The sequence below is a fragment of the Caretta caretta genome, chromosome 1 (genome assembly GCF_965140235.1).
Source record: "Caretta caretta isolate rCarCar2 chromosome 1, rCarCar1.hap1, whole genome shotgun sequence".
Lineage (NCBI taxonomy): Eukaryota > Metazoa > Chordata > Testudines > Cheloniidae > Caretta > Caretta caretta.
Window position 1 is genome coordinate 328,272,000 of NC_134206.1, and position 21,585 is coordinate 328,293,584.

General features: G+C 41.7%; 1 long non-coding RNA gene across 3 annotated transcripts in view; it reads left to right on the plus strand.

Annotated features, from left to right (window-relative positions):
• The window catches only part of LOC125630447 (uncharacterized), a 36,976-nt gene that overhangs the window by 8,433 nt on the left and 6,958 nt on the right, over nucleotides 1-21,585 (plus strand). The window contains exon 2 of one of the 3 annotated variants that reach the window (XR_012666587.1): nucleotides 832-21,550. The exons of the other annotated variants lie outside the window; for them this stretch is intronic. This is a non-coding gene — a long non-coding RNA (uncharacterized LOC125630447). Of the gene's footprint in view, nucleotides 1-831; nucleotides 21,551-21,585 lie in introns of those variants that run through there. 3 annotated transcript variants of the gene reach the window in all.

Genomic DNA, 21,585 nt, shown 5'->3' on the forward strand with positions numbered 1-21,585 from the left:
ACTTCATGTAGGAGCCAGACTGTCTGGATTCAGCTAACTAGCCACTCTATTTTCTTATCTCTAGTGCTGGGACTACTGATCCTTGTCCTCAAAGACAACAACTAGAAGAGCTATGTTGATTTCTGGTACAGAAGGGGAGAAAATTACTGGATAGATAGTTTTCAGAGTAGTGGCCAGTTTGTCTGTATCCACGAGAAGAAAAGGAGTACTTGTGGCACCTTAGAGACTAACAAATAGTGTTATCTTTTACCAGTCATGTGACTAAAACTTTATCCTAAAAAGGAAGAGGGTTACTCCTTTTTTTAATTAAAAAAAAAAAAGAAAAGCCATCTAACTGCTGTGTGCAAAGTGCCAAATCTCACATTTAGGTATAACTATTTCTGTTATAAAAGCAAGGGAAATTCCTTTGTTTAGCGTGCATGCTCATTTTGTCTCTCATCCACTGCTTCTAATGTCATGGATCTGAGCTTTATAAATACCTTTCATCCTAATGAACCTTAAAGCACTCCATTTTATTAAAATGCAGTAGCTATTAATGCACAGCATGATTACACCACTGTAAAAGTAACTGAAGACTGTTAATGAAGGGTACCTAATAGAAACTTCAGTGGGAGTCTAGATGGACAGAAGGCAAACATACATACTGATTCCTGTCCAGATAAAACTTTTTTATGGTTAAAAAAAATAAAAATGCATAGGATTGATATGGGTGGTTAAGACGTTGGTTTAGTATCTAATCTCAATATGGACCCTAGAGTACACTATAACCTCTGTCACCATTAATTCAGAGTAGAAAGACTTCTTCTAATGTGCTGTTCAACCTTGCCCTAGGCCTAGCTGCTGAGATCTGACTGAACCTCATCACAAGGGGAGCTGGTGACTGATCTCTAGATAATGTGTTCTGGAGTTTGTGGTAAGAGGTTTCTGTTAGGCTTCTATAAAGTGAGCAGAAAAAACTGACTGATACCATGCCACTTAAATGTGAAGAGGTTCAGGTCTGCTTAAGTTCTTCTTATAAGGACATTCTGAAACTGCTGAATATGAATACAGTATATAAAATAAAATTAACATGCTGACAATTCTCAAGTGAACCTATCCAGTCCCCCGCCACTCTTAATTCATCCACCCCCTTATTCAGGTTTAAAAACTTAAATGAAAAGAAAAGCTTCATTTTTTAACTACCCCCAAGACATTAACTTAGGCTTTGCCATAGTGATAAGGAAAATAAATTCTAAAATTAAAGGTCTAGCCTGGAGAATATTCAGCCTCCATATGCTCTATTCCAGTGTAGGGTATGTTACCGTAGTCCTGAAGATGCCCTAGGTTTATGCTAGGTGCTGTACAAATATAGATAGACCCTGCTTCTACTTCCATTTCAATTGCACAACTCTTCATTTATTTTAATGTTAGCTATTGGTACAGACAAGCAGCTGCTACCTAACTCATGTAAGCCAAATGTTAGTGTTTACACAGGGAAACTTGCTATTGGGCCTGCTGTAGCTGTTGTGGGCAAACTAAAGTGAGGACAGGGGATTTGGGGGAAAACCAAAGTATTTGTATAGACTATATATAAAGACTTTTTAAACAATTCATAAATTTCAACTCTAAAAGTATAGACCAATACATTGAACTCCAATGTGGTTGGTTATGTGAACAATATATTTAAAATATCAAACCTTTTATGAATGAGTTTTTTTCTTTTGTCTTCTTTCTAGCTTCTCTAATGGAGACCATCAAAGCCAAACTGTTCATGACTTCGTAATTTTGAATGGATTACTTCTGTTAGTGGTTACAAAATAACTTTTTTTCAAATTGCAATCCATATTTCTTAAAATATTTAGCTCTTATGTAAAAAGTAGGGAAAGGAAGTTACGATGCTAACAAGTCCCCTTTTTCAGATCTGCTTTCACATATTCCAGTGTATAAAGTTAAGGATTTTTAGTAGGTTACTAGCTCCTTAAATAACAGGAAGCATGTGGCTTCTTGTAAGAATTTTTTTCTATAGTGAAAGGTTAAGCGCCAATTATACAGACATGGTAGCTACTGCAAGGAAACTTGCATCCTGTTTACAATAGCAAGTATATCTAAATCTGTTCAGTGAACATTTGTCACATGTTTGCAACAAGCTATTTCTAACAACTTTTCAGATATTTTAATATCAATCTGTTCAGTATTTGCCCTTACTGTAATATCTGAAACCTTTAAAGGATGGCAATACTACACAACAGCAGTAAAAATTTGGTGGGGGTTGCAACTGAAAGCCTCCAATTTGTATGTGGGCATGAGGGAAATAGGACCTACTTGGAAATTATGTGCTTTGGTAATATGCTTTCAAGTAATATGTGAGTGCCCTTCAAACATTGTTCGCTGAAGGAAATTCTAGATATGGCATTTGTTATACTGCATTCAACACTAGCCTACAATAGAATAAAACCAAAAAACAGATTATTCAAAAACTGCAAATCTAGTGGATTGGTAATAGCAGCAGAAAATGTCCCTATATCAAAGTAGACATCTGGTTCTCCTTTTAGTTCAGTCCCTCTTGAGTGCTCTTCTCAAATCCTGTAAGTCTAGTAGTCCTTGCTCCAGCAAAATTCATCTTGGCCTCAGTGGAAATTTTATCCGAGTCAAGACTCTGTCTGAAGGGCCAAAGCAAAACAACTCAATGTTTGATCTCTTAATTAAAAGATGTCTACTACTTTTGTGTATTAAATTTTTCCAACACTATTAGTCCTGCTAACTTTTGGCCTCTTGCCCACTTTGTCCTCTGTATCAATGAGTTACACACTAAAAAGGACTTCAATAGCAGACTAATGCTTGCAGTGTAGCTATTACAGTGGGGGTCAGTCATCTACATTTTAAATAATGCCTGTAGACCAGAAAGGCTCCAAAGAAACCATTAGGCTCTATATACACTCATACCATTCATAGAAAAATCTTATCTAAACAAAAACTCTCTGAAGTTCTTTCGCTGTGCAGATCATTTTAATTTTTATTAAGTATTTGACTGCAGTCCCCTCAGGGCAGGGCTAAGTATGCTGTCAGTCCTTAACAAAATTACTTTGGGCCACATTGTACCATCCACTGTTTGGGTGCATGATACAGTGAGCCAGAGAATCCTGACCTTAAGGTATGGATGGATGGGGTGTGTGGCCCCATCTACACTACAAACTTTAGCTGCCTTGGTCAGGGGTGACCTGCATAGCTGTACCAGCAAACCTCTCTAGTTCAGATACTATTATACCAGCAAAACTGCATTTTGACAGTATACCTTATTTTGCTGGAGTGAGACTGGGATAAAGTGCAGTTCTCCTGTTACAAGCTGTGTATGCACTAGGACTGCTTTGCTCATACAGAATACTTTACACTAGGAGCACTTTACTAGTACAACTTGGCCTGAGTCATTTTAGTAGGGTTTTTCCACCTTACTCCATGGAAACTCCTTTGTGATCCAGGCTAAAATAAAGTGTAGATGAAGGGGAGTGATGCAAAAAGTATCATTTTCCTTCCCTCCCTCACAACTTCCATAGTTTAATGTTTTTCCAATCAACTCTTACTCATCCAGTCTTTGTGCTGAGGAAGGATGCTGGGTGTAGCAGCTGGTTGGCAGCTCTGGTCAGTAGCTTCTTCAAGAGCCTTATTGCTAGTTGTGGGAGCTGGTGTGAAGTCACAGGGCCTCAAGCCTGGTAACTTACGCCTCTGTGATTCTTGAACTGATCAGGTGTAGATTTTGCTCACCGATACACAGTGTGACATAGTGCTCCCTGTATAAAAGGAACTCCTGATACTATGAACCAGTTTAGTTTTCAGATTGTATGGTGTGTGTGTGGTTTTTTGTTTTTTTTTTGAGACACTTGACAACTTTCGGCACCTTAATATTAAGGGGAAAAACACAAGAGGTGTTGGAACACTTTCAACTTCTTTTAGGCCCCCAGATTTGTGGGGATGGGGATTAATTTTTGGTATTAAGGGAAGTACTTCCATTAAAGTGTATATTTTCATAGAATATCAGGGTTGGAAGGGACGTCAGGAGGTCATCTAGTCCAACGCCCTGCTCAAAGCAGGACCGATCCCCAATTAAATCATCCCAGCCAGGGCTTTGTAAAGCCTGACCTTAAAAACTTCTAGGGAAGGAGATTCCACCACCTCCCTAGGTAACGCATTCCAGTGTTTCACCACCCTCCTAGTGAAAAAGTCTTTCCTAATATCCAACCTAAACCTCCCCCACTGCAACTTGAGACCATTACTCCTCGTTCTTTTGTCAGCTACCACTGAGAACAGTCTAGATCCATCCTCTTTGGAACCCCCTTTCAGGTAGTTGAACGCAGCTATCAAATCCCCCCTCATTCTTCTCTTCCGCAGACTAAACAATCCCAGTTCCCTCAGCCTCTCCTCATAAGTCATGTGTTCCAGTCCCCTAATCATTTTTGTTGCCCTCCGCTGGACTCTTTCAAATTTTTCCACATCCTTCTTGTAGTGTGGGGCCCAAAACTGGACACATTACTCCAGATGACGCCTCACCAATGTTGAATAGAGGGGAACAGTCATGTCCCTCGATCTGCTGGCAATGCCCCTACTTATGCATCCCAAAATGCCATTGGCCTTCTTGGCAACAAGGGCACACTGTTGACTCATATCCAGCTTCTTGTCCAATGTAACCCCTAGGTCCTTTTCTGCAGAACTGCTGCCGAGCCATTCGGTCCCTAGTCTGTAGTAGTGAATGGGATTTTTCCATCCTGAGTGCAGGACTCGTCCTTGTTGAACCTCATCAGATTTCTTTTGGCCCAATCCTCTAATTTGTCTAGGTCCCTCTGTATCCTATCCCTACCCTCCAGCATATCTACCTCTCATCCCAGTTTAGTGTCATCTGCAAACTTGCTGAGGGTGCAATCCACACCATCCTCCAGATTGTTTATGAAGATATTGAACAAAACCGGCCCCAGGACCGACCCTTGGGGCACTCCACTTGATACCAGCTGCCAACTAGACATGGAGCCATTGATCACTACCTGTTGAACCCGACAATCGAGCCAACTTTCTATCCACCTTATAGTCCATTCATCCAGCCCATACTTCTTTAACTTGCTGGCAAGAATACTGTGGGAGACTGTGTCAAAAGCTTTGCTAAAGTCAAGGGAACAACATGCCCACGCTTTCCCCTCATCCACAGAGCCAGTTATCTAGTCATAGAAGGCAATTAGATTAGTCAGGCATGACTTGCCCTTGGTGAATCCATGCTGACTGTTCCTGATCACTTTCCTCTCCTCAAATGCTTCAGAATTGATTCCTTGAGGACATGCTCCATGATTTTTCCAAAGACTGACGTGAGGCTGACTGGACTGTAGTTCCCAGGATCCTCCTTCCCTTTTTTTAAAGATGGGCACCACATTAGCCTTTTTCCAGTCGTCTGGGACTTCCCCTGATCACCATGAGTTTTCAAAGATAATGGCCAATGGCTCTGCAATCACATCCACAAACTCTCTTAGCACTCTTGGATGCAGCGCATCCGGCCCCGTGGACTCGTGCTCGTCCAGCTTTTCTAAATGGTCCCGAACCACTTGTTTCTCCACAGAGGGCTGGTCACCTCCTCCCCATGCTGTGCTGCCCAGTGCAGTAGTCTGGGAACTGACCTTGTTCGTGAAGACCGAGGCAAAAAAAGCATTGAGTACATTTAGTTTTTCCACATCCTCCGTCACTGGGTTGCCTCCCTCATTCAGTAAGGGGCCCACACTTTCCTTGACTTTTTCTTCTTGTTGCCAACATACCTGAAGAAACCCTTCTTGTTACTCTTAACATCTCTTGCTAGCTGCAACTCCAGGTGTGATTTGGCCTTCCTGATTTCACTCCTGCATGCCCGAGCAATATTTTTATACTCTTCCCTGGTCATCTGTCCAATCTTCCACTTCTTGTAAGCTTCTTTTTTGTGTTTAAGATCAGCAAGGATTTCACTGTTAAGCCAAGCTGGTCGCCTGCCATATTTACTGTTCTTTCTACACATTGGGATGGTTTGTCCCTGTAACCTCAATAAGGATTCTTTAAAATACAGCCAGCTCTCCTGGACTCCTTTCCCCCTCATGTTGTTCTCCCAGGAGATCCTGCCCATCAGTTCCCTGAGGGAGTCAAAGTCTGCTTTTCTGAAGTCTAGGGTCCGTATTCTGCTGCTCTCCTTTCTTCCCTGTGTCAGGGTCCTGAACTCTACCATCTCATGGTCACTGCCTCCCAGGTTCCCATCCACTTTGTTGCTTCCCCTACTAATTCTTCCCGGTTTGTGAGCAGCAGGTCAAGAAGAGCTCTGCCCCTAGTTGGTTCCTCCAGCACTTGTACCAGGAAATTGTCCCCTATGCTTTCCAAAAACTTCCTGGATTGTCTGTGCACTGCTGTATTGCTCTCCCAGCAGATATCAGGGTGATTGAAGTGTCCCATGAGAACCAGGGCCTGCAATCTAGTAACTTCCATGAGTTGCCAGAAGAAAGCCTTGTCCACCTCATCCCCCTGGTCCTAATGGTCTATAGCAGACTCCCACCACGACATCACCCTTGTTGCTTACACTTCTAAACTTAATCCAGAGGCTCTCAGGTTTTTCTGCAGTTTCATACTTGAACTCTGAGCAGTCATACTGCTCCCTTACATACAATTCAACTCCCCCACCTTTTCTGCCCTGTCTGTCCTTCCTGAACAGTTTATATCCATCCATGACAGTACTCCAGTCATGTGAGTTATCCCACCAAGTCTCTGTTATTCCAATCACCTCATAATTCCTTGACTGTGCCAGGACTTCCAGTTCTCCCTGCTTGTTTCCAAGGCTTCTTGCATTTGTGTATAGGCACTTGAGAACTCGCTGATCGTCCCTTCCCGCGCGCTCCTTCTCGTGCTTCCTCCTGGTATCCCACTTACCTCAGGACTTTGGTCTTCTTCCCCCGGTGAACTTAGTTTTACAGTTTTTACAGTTCTCTCCCTAAAATAACTTCACTCAGTTAAGTGCTGAATGTCACAAATATCAAGTATGAGACCGCATTAAAGAGTAGATTTTTTTTTTTCCAAAAGGCCTCAGTTCTCATAATCAAAATAGATTTTTCAGTATAACTTATGCCCAACATAGTAAGTTCTTGAAAACCTGTGTGTAAATGTCAATAGGAGCTTGCAGATGCTGAGCAGTTTTGAAAATTTGGCCTTTATATAGGTATCCAAAGTGAGCTGAGCTCTTTAGAAAAATCTAGCTCTCACCAAAAATTATTTTCACTGATTGTGAAGAATTTAATTTCTTCAAGGTAGTGCTGGCTAGCTTTGTAGTGAAACTTCTATCTATCTAAGGTATAGGGCCCAATCAGTATAGTAATTAAGTGCTAGCCATGGATTTGCTCAGCAGTCAAGCAAGTCTGCCTGGCAGCTGTGACATTCCTGTATAATATATTCAAGTTGTAGTGGAGCTGTGTGGCATGACATCAGTTTGTCCAAAGAAAAAAAAAAACTTGGATAAACTTACCTGTGGATTTGCTTTTTAGTTTTGTAATCTGAGAAACTCTCCTATGTTAATTATATAGCACCATAATTCATGCATTCTGTCTAATACTGAAACAAAAATTGTCTGATTTATGCAAATAGCTAATAATTTGCAACTTACAAAGCTGACTGATTTTAAAAACCATTTGCTAGTCACTTAAAATATTTTACTGCATTGGAAAAATGAACTTGCAAATGGCAAAGTTCATGGCTGCATTGCTGTTCACATATCGAATACTACTGAGGATAAAAAAGAATGTACTGCTCTGCTCCTTCTGAGAGGCTAAATAAATTGTCTTGGCAGAGTCTTTTCCCTACACAAGCATGCCAAGACCGTGTTGGAGTTGGTAACATTTAATACGACTCTTTGCAAAGTCATCAAGCACTTCAAAATTTCATGTTCCAAGTCCATGCATGCAGGGAAGAGGCCCTGCTGCAAAGATCACTCTTAGGGCTTGTCTACATTACTTGCTGGATCAACGGGCAGCAATTGATCCAGTGGGGGTGGATTTCTCGCATCTAGTCTGGATGCAATAAATCGACCCCCAAGAGCTCTCCTGTCGACTCCGGTACTTCACCAGGGCAAGAGGCGCAGGCAGAGTCAACTGGAGAGCGTCAGCCATTGACTTACCACAGTGAAGACACCACCACATAGATCTAAACATAGCTGAAGCTGACATATTATTCATGTAGCTGAAGTTGCATAACTTAGATCAATTTCCCTCCCCCAGTGTAAACGAGCCTTTACTGAGCCCTAGTGTTTCCTGTTCTCAGGAAGTTCACTGATTAAGTGCAACTCGCCCTGCCCCTCCCTCCAAGAGGCAAAATGGTGTAGTGGTGTGTGTGGCAACAGTGGTTTGTCTGTACTGGGAAATATCAGTGTAATGTAATATAACAGCCTCTCTCTGTAAACAAGGACTGTTGTGTTTAAAATTGTGTCATGGCTAACCCTTGTTTGTTAAATCTTTACCATGTTAACATGTAACAATTAAGTTTTACAATATAGAGAAGCCCAAGTATAAAGGAAGGGGAAGAAGGTGGAGAAGTGAGTTAGGATTAGTTTGCTAGGGATTGAATAGGCAAACTGGTCAAGACACGAGGTAAGGTTAATAGGACATTGTGAAGTTACTTGTGTGAGTAGAACTCTGCAAGAATCTGGATCGCTGTTGGAAGATGGGCTGCAAATCAGAACAACTCTTTTGGGGAGTGGGGGGAAATTAGACATTTAATTGAAGTCCTGGTGTTTGGGAGGGAAGCAACAGCTGGTTGAAGTGGAAAGCAAAGCAGATGTAAATGTAGGCAGAAATTTAGGAAGCATGAAAATGGAGTAGCATTGTACTGGTTATGTCATTGAGAGCCATATGTGGAGGGAATCTTATGTACAGATGTTTTCCTCCCCTCTGATGTGTCATTTCATTTACTTAGATGATGTGAAGGCCAGTCAAAATGATCTGTGTGGGGAGGAAATAGAGGGTCTGGGGCATACAAATTATTGCCTCCCCTCCTATTTCTCTGGAGTTCAGGGCTGAAAAATAACAGCGAGGGCTTGTATTATTTTGCTACATTCCTGCTTAAGAGGGGTCCTGAGGGAAGTCATAACCACAGTAGTTCCTGACAAGGTGGCTCCATTTGAACCATGCTGTCAAGGAACAGGGCTGGAGCCACAGCAGGCTGCAGAACCATGTGGAAGGTTTTGGTCTTCTGGTGATCCCTTGGGAGCCCTATTGTTCGGTGATGGTGCACTTGTAGTTTGTTCAGTGCAGTGGGGTGGGAAACTCCACTCCCTCCTCATTGAGAAAACAAATAGGAAGACAGCCATTTTAGTTTCTCTTCCTCTCCTTCCTCCACCCCCTACCCAATCTGACAATCAGGCTCGCTGTTATGATAGTGACATAATAATGCATCATTATGTCTAAATACAAAACAGCTCTTCACCCCTTCTCAGATATCCTACTGGTACTTTTGAATTTCTATAGCACCTCCTATTCAAGAATATCAAACCATTTCATAGACATTCACAATGAATTTATCTACACAACTTGCTGTGATGTAGGTGGTATTATCCCCAATTTACAGATGAGGAAATTGGGGAATAAACGTAAGAAACTGTGGTAAGGCTGCTAACGGCTTCCTGACTCCAATGTGTGTGCCTTAAGCACATGACCATCCTTCCTCCTTTGTGACTGGATTGTGTCTAGTCCTTGTGCACGTACACCCCTCCATCTGTGTACACCCACTGTATTTCAGTCCTGTGTTCAGAGGAGTGAAGAAACTGCTCTCTTAGTGCCCCTAAAGCCATGGAGAATGGGGAGGGCATGCCCCCTTCCCCTACCACATACAGAGGTGCAGAGAAAGGGAATAGTGCAGCTTGCACACTCCATGTGCTCTATTGAGCTCCAGGGGATTGTGCCTCTGACACAGTCCCTTCTGGAGTTCCCATGGGGTATGGCTGGTCTGCACCATCATCATCAATGCAAGTTTATATCTTGAGCACAATCTGGCCCTTTATCATCTTTATGGATATAACTATACTAGGAGCCTAGCTGCCATAGTGGTATAGATAAATGTACATTCTTTTCTATTCACATGAGCACAATCGCATATTAGCACACAAGACGTGTGAAGTAACAGCTGGCTGTACAGATGCAACCATTCAATATGTATGAGGGAAAACTAATTGCAAAATAGAAATAAAAAATTGGATTGATTTACTTTTTTCCCAGAAGTCTTTTTTTTTTTTTTTTTTTTAACATTTAATCCTGTTAGTAACATCCAAGGTTAAAAGGTGATTTAAATTTAGTTTTATTTGGATATTTTTCATTCTAAAATGTCCTGGACTGCATTCTCTTCTCACCTGCTCTGGTGTAAATAAGGAATAATTTCACTGAAGTAAACCTATTTACACTGGTGTGAGACGAGTATGTATATGTGAGAGGAGAACCAGGCCTCCTATTTGTCAGTCAAAGCAGTTCCCTAATTCTGTAGTGAGTAACAGAGGCTGCCTATTCAGTTTGACTTCAAATCTGAGAAGAAACATCTGTATCACATTTTGTCAGTCTTCATTACTCAAACTATATTTAAATCATACGCTTTTACATTTGAAAAGTGATTCTTTAAGTGACATCTTTATGCTAAATTTCCTTTTATATTTTTTCTTGTAGTCACAATGTTAATAGTGAAAATTGCATAACCATTCCTATATAGCATTTCAGGGGAAAATACTGCATACTTTTTTTTTAAAAGTGCCTGTTTTTTATCTATATAAAAACTTGTATGGGTAGAAGAAACATATTAATTACAATACATTTTACATAATATTTGCTACATGTTCCAGTAATTATTTCAAGTTTTTCAGGTTATCTGTAACCCTAACACCATCTTTGCCCATAGAGAGCTGGGGCATAGTTTGATTTATATGGGGAGGGGGGTTTGACTTGTTTTCTGAGGCAGGAACTATTTGTCAGGTTTGTCTTTATATCTATCATGCTGACATTTTCTGTGGATAAGTCATATAGCAAGTGCAGTCACAATACGATTTTAATTTTTGTTTCAAATAATACAGAGAAGCTAAGAATGTACCAGGGCCACTAAAATTACAATGTTTTACTTCTGATTTCAGTCATGCACACATGGAAACCTCTAAAACAAATCCCCATTAAAAGTTGACCAAGTCTCTCACTTTTTTTTTTTTTTAATTGACAGTTTTCAGGGATTGGTTCTGATTCTAGTCACAGGTATTGCTCATAGTACAAATTATAATGAAACTGTATACTCCAGCTTCACCTGAATATAAGCTTGTTTATAACAACTGCATGTGTAATAACCATTTGCTATCTTCACATCAACTGCTCCTTTCTTCTTACTGACAGTAGTCACATGCCCTTCACATTTGCAGACTTTAGTTGCGTGCCCATTTTATAAAGCTAGAGTAGTGTATCCCAATGCACCTTCTGAAGGAACTACAATTAATTTATAATTGGAAAACAGTTACTAGAAGTAGAAAATTAATAAAATTAGGTCTAGTCCATGTGTGAACATCAGAGTTCGAAAGCAGAATTTAACAGATTGAAATTTAGACTTAAAAGTAGTAATTTGATGATTTTGATCTGTGGGGGGCATACAGAATGTTTCACTTTATAAAGTGATGGGGGATATGAGTGGTTCTAATTATTTCTGCTACAAAACATGTCATTTAACATCACATGCTCCTCGTATAGTGTACTAACTAATACAAGTTAGTTCATATGCATGCCAAAGCCATAAGAAAAATCTCTAAAAGAAGGCTGCTATGTGAGCTATTTCTTTCACACTGCACTTTAGTCATTGTTCAGGTATCACAGGAGTACATAACCTCTTGTATTGATTTAACGATCTCTGTGATAATCTGAATTGCAAGGTGTGTGCAGAACAGGCCTTGGCGGTGCAGGTGTGTGCAGAGTTGGCCTTGAAATTACTACAGTAAAAGGCAGACAGACACTTGCTTTAGCATGCAGAAGTGCCTCTAAGGGTGGAGCTGAAGATGCCAAGTATTGGTCTTGTCCTAGCCTGTTCCTTCTAGAAAGCTGTCTCCACAACTACACAGAAATTGTGCTAATGCCATCTTCATTCTCATGAGATGTTGTCTTATTTGTACTCCATTATCTTTATAGCTTTTTATATTAGTCCTTGTGTATTGTCTGTATGTAAGTGAACTTCTGTACACTTAGCCTATAAATTTAGTATAATTTTTTTATAAGGTTTAACAAGTGAGTTTTTAAATTAGGCTCCCCAACCTATATTTTGGCACCTGAATGAAGGGCTACATTTTCAAAAGTGTTGAGCATCCAACACTGGAGTTGTGTGTTTTTTGAAAACTAGGCTACTAATTTTAGTGCTTAAAAGGGGACTCTGAGCTAGATTCAGGGACTTAGGTGCCTCACTATCATTTTAGGCAGTTAAGTTCAATATCTAGGCACCATTGAGATCCTCAAAACCTCCACTTATACTCCCTAACTTTATAGACACCTAAGTTTCTGCTGCTTGACATGCACAGAATCACCCAAGTTCTTGTTCACGTCTATTCCATGTTACGTGTTCACACACTGTGTGCACCGTTGCTGGAGTTTTTTTTCTTCCCAGTGTATCTGTAGGACCAGCTCTATTGCCCCTGGGAGGCCCATTCTCATGTGCCAATATAAGGAGTGTCGCCAGCCCTTCAACCTCTCAGTTCCTTCTTACCACCCATGACGGTTGCTGGAACAGTCTTCTCTCTTGCTTAGGCATAGCAGGCTAGCTCTGGTCTCCATCCTCTCAACGCCATTCACTGGATCCCAGGCATTGATCTCCAGAGATCTGTCTCTGTTCTCTGGCTGTGTGACACTACTCATGCAAGCCCAGCACCACTCGAGTCTCCACAGTCATTCCCCGATACCAAATCCTCACTCCCCAGAGTCCCATTGTAGCTGGCTAGAAGGCGCAACAGTACTGCCATGGCCTTCCTCATGGAATCCTCAGAGTCAGCACCGCCACAGAAGAGGCATCATTTCCCAGCTTACCAGATAGACATCGGTGCTCGTCCATCCATGGGCCCCAGGACAATGGCCAGTGCATTGTCAGTACTGGAATCAGTGGGGGTTCCTGCTGGCACCTGGACAGTTTTTTGGCAACCCCTGTTGATGTTGACCTCTGAGTGAATGTCTGCAGCCCTATCTCAGCCAGTACTGGAACCTGCATTGGACTCTGACTGAGGCATTGAGAACCCCGTGGTACTCCCAATTGAAGGGGCCCTGGAAGAGACTGTGGATCCAGCTCCTCCCCCACCAGTTGCTTCTTCCTCATCTTCCGCAAATGAGGTGCTCATGTGGCCTGTTAACCCTGTGGCCCACGACAATCTTCAAGCCCACCAGGAGCACCTCAAGAGCATCGCTTCAATCTGGGCCTCGAGGTGGAGGATCTCAAAGAGCTTACGGACCCCATCTTTGACATTTTGGTGTGGCTCTGCGCATGCACCAAGGGGTGTTCAAAATGGTGAAGGCGCTATGGCAGACCCACGCATCTCTGCCCCCAACTTTTAAAAGGGCAGAAAAGAAGTATTACATGCCCACAAAGGGGTATGAATACATGTACTCCTACCCACCCCCGGGTTCACTAGTGGTCACCACAGCCAACGAGTGCGATAGGCAGGACCAGGCCAGCGCAACCCAAAAAAACGAGGCAAAATGCTTGGACTCTTTAATGGTAGAAAGGTTTATTCTACTGTGAGCCTCCAGTTACATACTGCAAACCAGCATGTGCTGCTGGGGCGATACAATTTTGGTGTCTGGAACACCACGGCTTGATTTAAGGATTCACTGTCCAAAGGTGTGCAGCAGGAATTCTTGTCCATTGTGGAGGAAGGAAAGACGGTGGCGAGAACCTCCCTCCAAGCTGCCTTGGACATGGCAGACGCAGCTGCCAGGTCGATGGCATCAGCGATCACAATGAGGAGAGGCTCGTGGCTGCAGTTGTCAGGGCTGTCACGGGAGGTGCAGGACCTTCTGTTTGAAGGGTCGTCGCTATTTTCTGACCGGACGGAGACACAGCTGTGTAGTCTTAAAAGACTCGAGAGCCACATCACCTGGCAACCCAGGGATGACACCAGCTTTGGGAAAGCTGTATTTCAATCAACATGCCTGTGAGCTCCTAGCTCACTGCCAAGGGCACTGCTTGTGAGTTACCTGACATGGAATAGACATGAGAAAGCACTTCGAAGAAGAAAAGATAGTTACTAACCTACCGTAACTATTGTTCTTCAAGATGATGTGTTGCTCATGTTCATTCCATGACCTGCCATCCTTCCCTGCTGTCGGAGTTGATGGCAAGAAGGAACTGAGGGAGCAGAGCCGGCAGTGCCCCCTATACTGGTGCATGAGTGTGGGCCTCCAGGGGGCAATAGAGCTGGCCCTGCAGATACCACTGGGAGAAAAAATCTCCAGCAATGGTGCACGCGTCACATGTACACCTGACATGGAATGGACATGAGCAGCACATCTTGAAGAACAGTTACAGAAGGTTAGTAACAGTCTCTTCTGAAGCACTCTTTATCTCACACCTAAGCCCTGACAGGATTCTCAAACTAGGAACGCCCTCTCAACTTCACCTACGGGACCTGGGCAGTGTCCCAGAATATCTGCTGATATGGGAGATCTGTTTTCAAATCAGTCACATCTATAAGTACTTCCTAGGTTGTGTTTTTATAGACAGGTGAGTGTACAGTAAAACCTCAAACATATGACCACTATAAAGGATTTGATGATAGTTGTCTGGTAGGCCCACCCTACTTAAGTTGCCTGATTCTTCCCATCATGAAACTGTGTTCAGTTGCCTATAACTTCGCAAAACTTTTTAAACATTTGGGCTGAAATTTTCCATGCTGGGTGTCTACTTGGGGGGGGGGGGGGTTGTTTTATTTCAGCCAAAATGGTACAGCCATTTCCAAGAATGAGGCTAGGAAAAATGTTTTGTACATGTTAAAACATTCTTGAGACCTTTTCTTTGAAATGCTCTAGTGTCCCTGTGCTTTGGAGCAGCAATGAGAAATTTGTCAGCCTTTGTGTCAGGTGTACGCCTTTGGTATCCTCATGATGGACAGGGAGACAGTGGGCCAGTTTGCTAGGATGGGGAAGAACACAGATTGGACAAGGAGCTGAGGGAAACTAGAACTAGCTGGACAAAAGGGAGTGAGAGTAGGAGGCAGTAGGTGGAGAAAATGGTCATGGGGTAGCAGAGACATACCTCCATAGGGAGATGGCGTGCAGGAGGATAATTGGGACTGGTTGGACAAAGAGCTGAGGGAGATGGGGAGCACAGACAGAAATTGTATTAGGAATCCAGAGACAAGGTAGGCGAGGTAATGTTTTATTGGACCGGCTTCTGTTGGTGAGAGAAACACGCTTTTGAGCTCTTAAGAGCTCTGTGTAATTTGAAAGTTTGTCTCACCAACAGAAGTTGGTCAAGTAAAAGATTACCTCACCTAACTTGTCTCTTTAATATCCTGGGACCAACGTGGTTATGACAAAACTCCATACATTAGGAGCCCAGACAGAGAGACTGAGAGGCACTACAAGGAGAGAGGAGAGTACCAGGAATGTCCAGGCAAGGATACTGAGACTAGGATGAGAAGCCTAAGGATTTTAGGGCCTTACCAAAGTCACAGTCCATTTTGATCAATTTCATAGCCAAAGGATTTTAAAATTGGTCAGTTTCACATTTTTTCAGATGTTTACACATCATGACCATTGGAGTCCACCTTCTGACAGCGGGGACTTCGGCTGGGGCACTCCTAGCAGAAGGGGGAGATTGGATCCACTTCCACAAGCCTCCTCCAGCTGCAGGAACCTTCAGGGCTGCTGCCAGCACCGGAGCTTCCTACAGCAGGGGGAGGCACTCTGAGGTGGGTCTGATCTCCCCCAAGAGATGCCATGCAAAGGAAGGACAAGTCCTGTCCCTCCAGCCTGGTGGGGGCTTGTAGCTAGGTGCCCCCCTCCTGGAGCACTCCCAGCAGCTAGGGGGATATGAGATTTCATGGGGAAGGGCTTATTTCATGGTCCGTGATACATTTTTTTTTTCATGGTCGCGAAATTGGGAGGGCCCTAACTATAGACCCCAACTGAAAAAAAGGAGACAGGACTGGGTCAGGGACAGGTTGGACAGGATGAGGCAGAAGGGATCAAGCCTGGGGGAACTAGGAAAAAAGGCTGTGATCACAAGAATATACTCCCCTCGATAGTCTGAAATGGAACTCAAGATTACCTTCTTTATAAAGAACTTTTAAGATCTACTCATGAAAAGTGTTCTATAAGAGCTGGATATTATTCTTGTCTCTCCATTCTCCTGCTGTCAGCAACTATGTCTCATCTCCCTCTAATGCTGGTCCACATGGAGGATGACCACCTCTTTCTGCTATTGGTTACTCATCTCAAGAGTCAGGGGTCTGTGTAATGGATCTTAGGTTCCAATCCTGTTGAAGAACCATGTAGGTGTCAATATAATGCCACATGATGGAATTTCTATTTTTTAGTCTGCTTTTAAAAAAACCTAGGATATTACACACACACACCAAACTATGTGAAATAAAAGAACCCTGAAGGTTGAAAAGTCAAGCACTCAAAAGTTAAGAAATGCCAGAATGAAGGTTACCTGTGAAACCTTAATTTGTGTCCATGTCCTTCTCCCCTACAATTTTTAATTGCATGAGGACATACTGTTTTTCCTTGAGGCCACTGCCTCATTCAGTGCAAAGGGTGGACTTACATTGGGGATGAATCTGAGTTGTGCAGTAAAGGAGGCTATCTGTAGGACCCCTGCCTCATTTGTTGCAGAACCTGGAAGGTATGTATATAATGAGAGAGGATTATAGGAATAGGAAAAGAGGGTCTCGTGGTTAAGGCAGTTGAATGCTGGTTTGGAGAACTGGATTCTATCCCTGACTTTCCAACAGATTTCCTGTGTAATGTTAAGCAAGTCACAAACACCAAAAATTTCACACATGGTCGCTAACGGTTCTTCATTTTCTTGGTGCCCAACTTGAGACCCCGGGACAGGATTTGCAGAAGTACTGTAAAATCTCAGCTCCAACTGAAGTCAGTGGGAGCTGTGCTTGAATATATAAAGTGCTAAGGCTGCTGATCAGGTTCTGGGTGTCTCAAATTAGGCACCCAAAATTAGTGGATACTTTTGACCTTAATCTTTCTGACCCTCAACTCCCCATCCTGTCAGACAGGGATAATACTGCCTTACCTCACAGGTTTTGTGAAGATATGTTTATGATGTACTTGGATACTGTAATGATGAGCTGCATAGGAAAGGCACTGAATAAATTAATAATTCAGTCTCCTAGGAGGATTAGAGTAATGTGCAGTAAATAAGATCTAGGGCCATACATTGTTCAATGAGGATAAAACAAAATATTGAATAGCTGCTCATTAAGTGAATACCATCCATCTTGTGCACTGAATAAGGCATGGGTCCTGTGAGGAAAAATAGTATGTGATCATGTATGTACAAGGGGGCCATGTTAAGGTTATACAGGCAACATTAGTTCTGGCATTTCCTAACATTTCTGTGCTTGACCTTGCAATCTTAACATAGTTTTCTGAGTGTAATATGTGTAGAGATGAGTAAAATTTGACTTGGCAAACACACTTTTTAAACCCAAGACACCGTGAATGCTTTTAAAGGATTAAATAAGATCATTCTGGAAACAGTGAACGTAAGTGATGGAGTTAGTTTTACTTTTATAGCTAATTTTTATATTTATTCCAGTATTTTTTTAGTTACCAATAATACTAGCCATAGGATTGTTTAGAATTAAAAAATTCTGACGTTTTAAAGAAGTTTGAACACCATAAAAACAGAAGTAAGCTGCATGGAATTAATTCTTTGTGGTTTATGATGTCCACAAAACTCTGTTTTTCATTGTTCTTTTCAACTCGGAGTTAGTTTGTATCTTGCTCTCGTCAGTTCAGTCATTGTTATGTACAGTCTTTCTCTGTGCCAAGGTATCTCCCATAAATCTTGGGTGGAGTCACATGCACACTGAAAAGTTCTGCTTTATTGTTAACTGCTTTACTCCTGCAAATGTGACTGAAAGTGGCTTGTGTTAACAATACTCCTTTCATGCATAAAGATCACAAACTGACTCAATCCATAGAGAAGAATCATTTCACCAGTCACTGCAGTACAGCCACCTCTGGGGTGAAATGTTGCAACAGTTTAAGAGCGCATAGTTTTAGAAAAGAATCCTGTCCAAATGAAAGTGCAGGGAGACTTTTTAGTAGATGTCCTGGCCAAATTCCAATTTACAGTCTAACTTATTTTATTTATTTAATTAACTAGCTTATGGAATAATGCCTCGTTCTTACATAGTGCTTTTCATCTGTAGATTTCAAAGCCCTTTATGAAGGAGGGAAGGATCATTCTCCCCATTTTACAGATAGAGAAACTGATGCACAGAGAGATGAGGTGACTTGCCTAGTATCACCCAGCAGGTCAGTGGCTGAGCTGGAAATAGAGCCCAGGTCTCTTGAGTCCCACTCCAGTGGTCTGTCCTCTGCCTCCCTGTGCCTGAGTATGGGGCCTCAAATCTTGCATCTCATCAGAAAGACAGCATCTTAAGTAGCGAATAGTATTGAACCAATGCATGAGCATACCATCTCTAAGGGAAGAATACCACCTATCAAATCATAAACTTTACTTCCTTCAGCCTTTGGGTTTTCCTTGCCACTTCCCCATACACATAAGACCCAACCCTGCACAGCATAGGATTTCTGACAAGATCATAGCTAAGTTGAAACATACAAAACCAGCTAAACAATGTAGAATGTAATAATTTCTAACTGTTAGATTGTGAGGTGATGCTGAATGAAGTATATAGCAGGGCTCTGTTCTGCCTCTAATATTAGAGTACTTTTAAATTCATAGCTTGGATAATGGAGTAGAGCATATGCTAATCAAACTCAATGAAACAAAATTGGAAAGGATCACAAAAAACTTTGAGACGTTCCTCAGCCATTTTAGAAGTTTTTATTAGAAAAAAAATAGACCTTTAAAATGCTAGAAAAGTTATTTTCTCCTTCCTCCCTCCCCTGCCCAATCAGTAATAAATGGCTGGAGCGGGGAGGAAAAAAAACTTCTTGGAACAGAACAAAGTTTTCAGCTCCAAAGCAGAATTGTTCAGAAAGTTGTGAGCATGGGAAAATACCATTATAAGGAAAGCGTCAATATTAAACTCACCTACCAGTGAAAATTATAGTGAAGGTAATGCACTATAAATCTTTATCATTACAAAAGCAATCATTTTGGTGATTTGATACTAGATATTCCATCAATGCAGCTATTTAAAAAATTAACGATGTGCTTGAGTACACTGTGAACTGTTTGCTGTATTTTTTTTAATTTTCTGTAACAGTACTATATTTTAGCTGTATATTATTCTGTATTTTTTACTTGTACCACAAACCGCTCGGGACAGATTGTAACAGAAGTCCTTAAATACCAGAAGCCTCTCTACAGCAACTAATTGTGATCACACAAACAGGCAATTAAAACATCAGTACAAATATTCAGGAGAAGTAGGTGAATTCTTTAAAGGTCATGTTTTCATGTAAATGATGCTAGCAATAGACTAAACATTTTAAAAGAAGAAAAAACATACAACTGATATTTAGTCCCTTGAGTGGTTGCTTGGAGTAGTCTTACTTCTCTCCCCCCCCCCCCTTCCCCCTAATGCACACAAGATTATTGTAGGGAGGTAGGTTTTGGTACTGCCACTCTTACTTCTGTGCTGCCGCTGGCAGGGCGCTGCGTTCAAAGCTGGATGCCTGGCCACCAGCCACCGCTATCCTGCTTCCACTGAAGGCGTACAGAAGAAAGTGTTTCAACCTTGCAACCCCCCTCCCCCGCACCTCCCTTTTGGGTCAGGACCCCCAGTTTAAGAAATGCTGGTCTCCACTGTGAAATCTGTATAGGGTAAAAGTACCCAAAAACACAAATTTTTACCAGGGGAGACCAGTGACCTATTTTTCATGACGGTGAATTTGGTAGGGCCCTAAATATAACACATGCCTTTTTGGTGGTTGTTTCTTCCATAGCTCAGTAAAACTTCCTCCTTCCCCTAAATCAACAAAGATAACATTTTAAAGATGAATGAAATGTTTGAAATAAAACAACACAAACCTTTTTCAACTTCTCAGGGTGGAATGCTGTGAAATAGAGCAATGGGCTGTATGCTGCCTTCTATGATGGTGCTGCACTGTCTGCTCTTCTGCTTCAGTGGGAGCAGTGGTCATATTCATAGTGCTGCATTCACATTGCACAGGACTCTACACCCCTTCATAGCCTCCCTAAGTCTTGCTTCCACCTGTTGCAAAAAGGGTTGCCAACTCTGACTGAAGCTGTTCCAGATTTTCCCCCCCATATATGTCATTTTCTTAAAATATCCTATAAAAACCTCTCAGATTGCTTTCAATAGTCACTGGAAGACCAATGCCAATTGCAGGAGCCTCCAGGCCAATCCTGGAGGGTTGGCAACCCTAGTTGCCAACCAAACTAGTTCTGGTGCAAGAGAGCCCTGCACACTCTCAGAGGAGGGGGCAGGATTTGCCCCTAGCAAAATATTTGGGTTGCTTTTAAAATTACATACAAGTACATCTTAAAACAGGGTATTTGAAAACCATGTCCTCTTTACTGTACCAGCAAGGACATATACTCAGGCTTTAGTGTTTTTACTAAAAAAGGAATAACTCTCAACACCTAAATATCATCAGGAATAGCAGCTTCTTTATCTGCTTTAGGTGTGTGAGGAGTGGATGTATTAAAAAGACACTGAACACAGGTCTTAGAGGGTTTTTATTTTAAAAAAAAAAGCCTTTCACTTACTATTAAAGTTCATTTCTTGTAATTTAGGGAACATGTATAGTCTAATGATTTAAGATCTTAATAAATAAAAGTATTTTAAAGCATGCATGGTTCCTGATAGTTTTATAAGGCTGCATTTCATGAAACAAATATAATGGCCTCCTTATTGTGAAACTATTCATTTTAAAAAAAGGCTTGTTTTTAGAGTGTGGTTTTGGACTTCCAGCCGGCTTACACAAGCTCAGTAGGACTCCACCCTACATCCTGTACAGAGAAGCAATTCACAGGACTGTCCATTGTTCTTTTTGGTTTCTGCATGCACTCTGATCTTAAGTATGGGAAAGTGTGGAATATGAAAAATATTAATGCAAAAGAACTTTAGCAGCTCAAATAATGCTCAGTCCTGCAAGGTGCTGAACCTATGGAGTTTCATGGAAGTTGAAGGAAACTCAGCGCAACACAGAAGTGGATCTTTTGAAAAGAATACAGCATAACTGTGCTTCCAGTAAAAGTATCTTATAATGTTTGATGCTATTGGTAATTCAGCAGTGGTGTTAACTGTATATACACTTGCAGCGTGACAATTATATGTATGCACCTGTGTCAATAGGAAAAACTGAGTTTTTTTTTTTTATTCACAAAATTTCAAAATAAAATAATTCAGACTGCTCCTAGACACACACTTTCTGTTGTTTTCCCAATTACTGCACT